Source organism: Euprymna scolopes, chromosome 6, assembly GCF_053919585.1.
Source record: "Euprymna scolopes isolate OS-2025 chromosome 6, ASM5391958v1, whole genome shotgun sequence".
In the NCBI taxonomy this organism is placed as follows: domain Eukaryota; kingdom Metazoa; phylum Mollusca; class Cephalopoda; order Sepiida; family Sepiolidae; genus Euprymna; species Euprymna scolopes.
Genome location: NC_136487.1, coordinates 4317501 through 4325124, shown reverse-complemented (window position 1 = coordinate 4325124; position 7624 = coordinate 4317501). Strand labels below are relative to the sequence as shown.

Sequence of the window (7624 nt, the reverse complement as noted above, 5' to 3'; positions counted from 1 at the left end):
TGTTGACCAGATAAAGATAAGGAACGCGACAATAAAGTGAACACGGTAATGAATGGAGGTGTCACTGGAGAACATAAAAGATATCAAAGACATTTTGCAGGAAAGAGTTGTATTGGTTGAAGAGATGGCAGGGGCAAAAGAACCAGAAATGAAACAGAAAAAAAGAAGCATTTTGGAGAAGGAAAATAGGCATGGTTCAAAGAACAGTGGAAAAATGCAATCAAGAAGAAAAAGAACTGGACAGACGATAAACTGAAAACCAAGATATTTAATACAAGTACGGAGGAGATAAAGCAGCGGATTTTGCAAAATCATCCAGGATTAGGAGGTATAATTAAAGAGTTCAACAATTTAACAACAAGTTATTCAAAACTAATCAGTCAAGTTTTTTGAAATCTGGAAAAAAGTGAAGAAGCCACACGGTCAACAGAGACTACCTGCAGGTTGATGCTGACTGGGTCACCAGAGTAAGAGAAAGTCTTGAAAGCCCTAAAAAAGACAATATCCGCATTTTTGTTGAAAATTTGAGAAAACAAATGAAGCTCATGCCCAAGTGGAAAGAACTCGAACCTGATTGAATTCATGGGTACTGGTTGCAATCGTTCAGAGGAATCCATAAAAGGCTTGCTGCTTCTTTGGATTATTGTGTTAGATTGTGCCAGATACTAGTATGGCTTGTAGTGAAAGGACGTTTTTACTAATAAAAGATCCTATCAAAGGGTAAGTGTTGACAATTATATACTAATCCTTGCTTGAACTTGCTTTGAACGACATTGACAGGGTGATAAATATATGATCATCTTGAAGTAAATGAAACAAAAACGGGGAGTGAAAAAGTGTTTACGAACAAAAGACAAAGTGTCGATTGATAAATGTATTTTAATGTATCGGTTTTGGGTAGAAAGAGCTCTGAGCCTTGGCCGACAATCTTTCTAGAGCTTGTATCTCGATTAAAAAAAAAAAAACTATTATTACACTGGTAGAAAATCGGTGAAGACATCTGTTAGTGTGAAAAAAGTGGCACAAGGCACACGTTTGCAGTGGAATGAAAACTTGGAGCAGAATTAGTCAGTCATACAAGAGGAATTGGAAAAGTTGACATTGGGGTACTGGGAAGAAGGGGGTATTTTTGAAATGATGGAAAATAAACTGATGAATCAGATAAGAACAATACTTAGAAAAGGACAGTTTACATCAGTGGAAATAGAATCGCTCAAGATGAGCATAGTAAACAGCCAATCGCACAGGGCATCATCAAAAGGAGAAATACACACTTGAATGTAGCTTGGAGAGATAAGAAAAAAACGCTTATCATATGGTGCCATATTCGTGGGTACTCATACGAAGACGGCACTATATCATGAAACCTAATCAAAGGTATAAAAACATGGGCAGTATCACTAGTAAGATACTCTGGGCCGTTCATAGGGTGGACTAAAGCAGAACTGAAACAGATTGATCAGAAGACCAGAAAGCTCATGACCATGCACAACGCACTACACCCTGAGGACGATGTTGACCGACTTTACGTAAAAAGGAAAGACGGCGAGAGGGAACTGGTTTGTATAGAAGACAATGTAAATGACAGCAAAGGAGAAATAGAAAAATACATAATGCAATACACTGAAAGAATGATCATAGCAGCGAGAAACATTGAAAAAAAAAACCCTAATTAAACAGAAAACAGAGAGACAAAAGATAAGACAAGAAAAGAAAAGTGTGAAGAGAAACAACTACACGGAAGATTCATAAGGATGACAAAAGATGAAAATAACGAAAACACGTGTGCATGGATGCGAAAAGGACACATAAGCCGGGTAACTGAATCTCTAATAACTGCAGCACAAGACAACTTGATAAGAACCAACCACATCAAAGCAAAGGTCGACAAAACAAGAAAACAGCAAATGCAGACTCTGTGAACAAAGAGACGAGACGATAAGCATATAATAAGTGAATGCAGCAAACTGGCCCAAAAGGAATAAAAGAACAGACACGAACAAGTGGGAAGGGGAGTACACTGGGAATTATGCAAACAACTGCATTTCAAACGCACAGACAAGTGGTACAAACATAAGCTAACAACAGTAATTGAAAACGAGATTTACAATGCCCTATGGGACATGGACATAAAAACTGATAAATTCATCCAAGCAAGAAGACCGGATGTTGTAATAATTAACAAGAAAGAACAATCATGTCAAATCGTACACTTTGCTGGTCCTGCTGACCACAGGATTAATATCAAAGAAAAGAAGAAACGGAACAAATACACAGAGCTAGCCATAGAGCTGAAAGAGATATGGAAGATGAAGAAAATCAAAACCATACCTGTACTAGTAGGAGCACTAGGAACAATGCCGAAATATTTGAAAAAAATATAATTAACATTAAACGAATAACTAAAAAATACAACGAACAACAACAATGAAAACATCTGAAATATTAAGAAAACCCTTTGAATGTGGAAACCAACACACAGGAGCAACAAGCGCGAGGCAGACAAAGGCAAAACATCAAACACTACATGGAACTAAGAACACTGAAGCCGCATATCTATGTTCTCTAACCCAACTGCACCCCCATCCTCTCATTGTGACATCACTGCCCCCCCCCAAAAAAAAATGTGAGACCAAATAACCAAGGAGGAAGGAAAGATCGAGTAACTGACCAGGCCTCCGCCAGATAAATGAAAAGAGAACTGGGACCCTGGGGACGCTTATTCCACTCAAATTCCAAGGGAGACCAATAGCCGCTGCCAACGAGAAATCAATGGCAAGCAGCTGTTGCGATAATGCAAATTTATTTGCAAATGCTATCGAAAGTGGTGGAGAGTACTGGAAATCTGGGGAGACGTGTTGTCACTCAGCTTTCAGGGAACATCACAGGCTGTTTTCAAGGAGATATTTGATGACCTGTGTGAAAGTTCTTTGTGAGCAAATAATAATGAGCTACAGGCACAAACAGGACGAAGAAAATGTTACAGATGTAAAACAAAAAGAAACATCACATGGAATCATGAGAACTAGAACTGCATAATTGTAAGTTAACCCCTGCGCCCCTGTTTTCCGCCATTTTTTTGTATGTCGCTATACATAGGCGCCACACTAAATAAGTGAGTTTTTTGTACATACGCATCATCACTTATCAAGGCCAAGAGGCCACTCGATGATAAGGGTTAAAGAGTGTACAGTAGAAATTGGACAATATAGTAATCGTTAGTAATGGAAATTCAGTAAATTTGTTAACAAGTGGAACGGCTCATCAAGAACTTGTTTACGTTAGACTTGAAGAAACCATATTGTAGTCAGCTGAAAAGCAGGAAAACGGAAGACAATTTAAGGTTCAAGGATGATGGAAAAATCGAGGAGAGGAAGCATTAATCAGACCTCCGCTGGATGAGTACCGTAGGAAGATTATTGCAATCCAAATTCCAGTGAAGAGCAATAATCGCTTCCAATAACAAATAAATGGTAAGCGGCTGTTTCCATAACGCAAATTCGCCTGGAAAGGTTATCGAAAGAGTTGGAGAGTACTGAAAATCTGGGGAGACTTGTTGTCACCCATACATCAGAGAACGCAACAAGTTCTCACAGAGAAATCTTTGATGATAGCATGCGTGACTACTTCTATTGAGTAAATAATTATAATACCGTTGTTGTTGTTGTTGTTGTTATTATTATTATTATTATTATTATTATTATTATTATTATTATTATTATTTACTCACGAGCGGTAGTCACGCAAGCCAGCATCAGATTGTTCTTTGAGAACAACTTGTGGTGTTCTCTGTAGCCTGAGTGACAAGAAGTCCCCCCAGATTTCTAGTATTCTCCACATGTTTTGGTAGCCATTGAAAAAGAATTTGCGCTACCGCAACATCCCCTTACCATTGATTACTTCTTGGCAGCGACCGATGGTTTTATTAATATTATTGTTGTTGTTGTTGTTGTTGTTGTTATTATTATTATTAATATTATTATTATTATTATTATTATTAGTAGTAGTAGTAGTATAGTAGTGATGGTTGTAGTATTAGTATTAGTAGATTTTTTAGATAATTGTTTTGTCAGCGATCCTTAGAATTTAACCAAATGTCACTCGAAAGAAGAAAGCAGCACAAAATATTCTATAGTTGTTAACATGTTGTATATTATACTTTCATATTATTAGTAGTAGTCGAACATGTGAGAGGCTCAAAGTCGTCGAAGGAACCGTCGACGTAGTGGAAATCACAGTAGTCGTAATACTTGGGTAGCTTTTTCGTCATTGTATTCAATTTTTTAGTTGTCAAAGAATCGAAGAGTTGCTTAGACTCACATGTAAGCAGAAGCAGCTATCCTCTGCGTACTACCGCTGCTACGGCGACGATTATTTGTCAGAACTCTTGTTGGCGTATCTGCCTAAGTAGTAGCATTAGTGGCAATAGCCGTAGCAAAGGCAGCAGCGGTAGCACGCGTTAGCATTATCTTTCGTAGCTGGTTGTGTTATCGGGTGGCCACATATGGATCAAGGGAGTGTCATTCGCAGCGTGTGGTTTATAGAATTGCGTGCGGTGGGGTTAAAATGTGGGGGGGCTGTTGCGTGCTGTAGACCTTAGTTTATCAATGGAGAGATCTACGTGAGACCTCAGTAAGTCAGGGAGAAGCCGGCACCCGATTCAACACCATCTCCCTGTTCAGCTTGACTTACTGCTTCGCTTTTCTTTTTTGTGGACGTTTTCTCTAACGTGTTCGTAGAAATACGTGACAAAGGTGCGACTGTTCAAATTCCCGCATTTTAATTTGTTTGTTTGTGTGTTTCTCATGGAATTAGCTGTTGCATTAAAAAATAGACCAAAAGAAAGAAAATGCAAGGATAGCTATAAAGTGGAACAGGCGCTTTAAGAATAAACAAAGAATTATGAAATTGAATACAGAGAAAAATATTAATACAAATTTGGATGCAAAAAAAAAAGAATAAGATAATAATTGAATGATAAAAAAAGAAACTAAGAATTATGGAATGATATAAAGAAAAACGAAAAACGAAAAACATTAAGAAAAAAAAAGGAAAGTTATTTAACGAAAAGTCGGAAAAGAGATTAGTGAGAGAAATACCTAATCAGATATACAGATATACAGATTAAAAGAGAGCGAGAGAGAGAGAGAGAGAGAGAGAAAGAGAGAGAGAGAATTAGGGAGATAAAAAAATGTGAGAGGAAGCGAGAAATATATTACTCGGATGATTCGGACTGCTCTTCTCTTATTTATTGTAATTTTTACAACGTTCCAGCCGATGCATCCTTCCATTTTCTTACGGTATATCTTTACATCGCACTTATGAATCTTGAGACGTGAAACACGGCCAATAGAAATATCATTTCTGATGTAAAAAAGAAAAAAGACAATATATATACACGAACATATATACTAACTGCACGCAGACGTATTCCGATATCAACAGATTTCTTTATGTATCATTATACCGTGCTCTTACATATCGACAAAATAGCCGTTAAACGGGGAAATGAAAGAAGAAAGAAAATAAGAGATTAATTTCGTACCACAAAAAGCTGGTATAAACGAACGATGCGACAAGAATAAACACTAACTTACAAAATCTCGCATTTTTTCGGAAAAAAAAACAACAAAATAAATAAAATAAGAAAAAAAATGTCATCAGGTTACGAAAAACAAGCAAAAAGAAATATAATAAATTCATAATAGCACAAAAGATATAAAGTGCCCATTATCGGCGATTCCTATGATTGTACATGGTATTAACACGACATACTATCCGGAATTCTGTCAGTGTTGCGCACGGGCGCACATGCGTCGCTCTGTCATAAACACACACACACACACACTCCTACACAAACACACGCACTCCTACACAAACACACACATGCTAATTCCTATTCAGTTGCATATATCCCATGCCCATTCTCGGTCGAGGACACACCCATCCAGTAACCCCTTTACGAACGCAGCACGCTCGCATACGAGGGTCTCTAGTCGTAGCAATTTGGAAAAAAAAACACGGTTCAACACATGCAGTTACAAGTCCGTGCATCCAGGAAGGTTTAAAACAGTAGAATAGCCAATTAACCGGGTTATTTGTTTCTCTATCTATATCAGTCTGTTCTTAAATGTTTACGTAAATTTGGGCACATCCTCTCTTTCTCTCTCCCTCTCTTTCTCTCTCTCTCGCTTTCTCTCTCTCTCTCTCCATTTCACTCTCTCTCTATATATATATACTTACATATATATTTACACATATTTATATATAGATAAAGTGTAAGCACTGCTTGCTAGTGAAGGAAATACACGATGTAAATCAATGCATTTAGTCTGCTGAATTCTTTTGGGGGTTGAACACGTAGTTTCTCTTTAACTTACTTGCCATAAGTATACGTATATTATATATAAATATGCATGTATATATGCATGTATATACACATATAGATAAATACATAGATAGATGGATAGATAGATAGATATACAATTGATTGTGTTCAAAATAAAACCAATCCTCACCTACTGCAAGCCTCATTAAACCCTTTTACCATATGAATTCTATAGACAAATATATTACTATATAAATAGCTAAATAACTATATAACTAGATCTATATATTTGAAAACAATCCTTGAACTATTTCTCCATATAACATTTCACGAAAACACGATCGATGTAAAAATAAGTAGCAACATCGTTTTAAAATCTCCTTTACTGATTTTGCTTTGCTATAAAACTCCTACACAGAACACCCATCTTATATATATATATATATATATATATATATATATATATATATATATATATATATATATACATGCACACAACACACACACGCATACATATATATATATGTACATATATAGACACACAAATCAAACCATATATAAATATGAATATAAATTACCTGCTTTCAATATGAATGCGTACAAGTGCAAAGATATACGACCCTAAGTATATGAGTACGTAATATTAATATTCTCATCGATAAGTCATACACAACGATTTGCGAAGATTACAATTTGGATTTACCCGGGAAAAATCAGGAAATTAAGAAGGATATACGTGCATTACAAGATAAGGAATCAAATACAATTCCACACGATGTTCAGTTACTGACCGGCTTGCTGAAGGAAAAGGAATTATACTTGGATTCGAAAGTCTTACCTAATATTAATGTAAGTATGAACCCAACCTGTTGTTTCTTTATATATATATATATATATATATATATATATATATATATATATATATATATATATATATATGCGTGCGCGTGTGTGTGTGTTGAAACGTTGTTTTCTAGAGTACATTATGTATGATGTTCCTTTCTAATGATGGTAGATAGTATTTAACAAGCGATTATTTTATCCGCATGGCTTGAAATAATAATTAAAAAAAAACGACACATATTCGGCGGTCTTTCTTTTTACGTAAAGGTTCGAACCCTATACAAAGGTCATTTTTAACTTAGGGGCTTTCATTTATTATTTTAGACCCCTATATGAAATTACTTTTCAGTAAGATAGCTCTGGCAAACAATCGCATTAACAAAAATAGCACCTCTCTATCTATCTATCTATCTTTCTATCTATCTATTTATGAATCAAATCTATCTATATATG

At 35.9% G+C, this 7624-nt stretch overlaps 1 protein-coding gene across 1 annotated transcript in view; it reads left to right on the top strand.

The window, feature by feature from the left end:
* The first annotated feature begins 4179 nt into the window (after window positions 1–4179).
* Window positions 4180–7624, top strand: part of LOC145277473 (uncharacterized) — a 730153-nt gene continuing 726708 nt past the window's right edge. The window contains exon 1 of the mRNA XM_080128838.1: window positions 4180–7177. The gene's annotated coding sequence lies outside the window, so the exon portion shown is untranslated. The remainder of the gene's footprint in view (window positions 7178–7624) is intronic.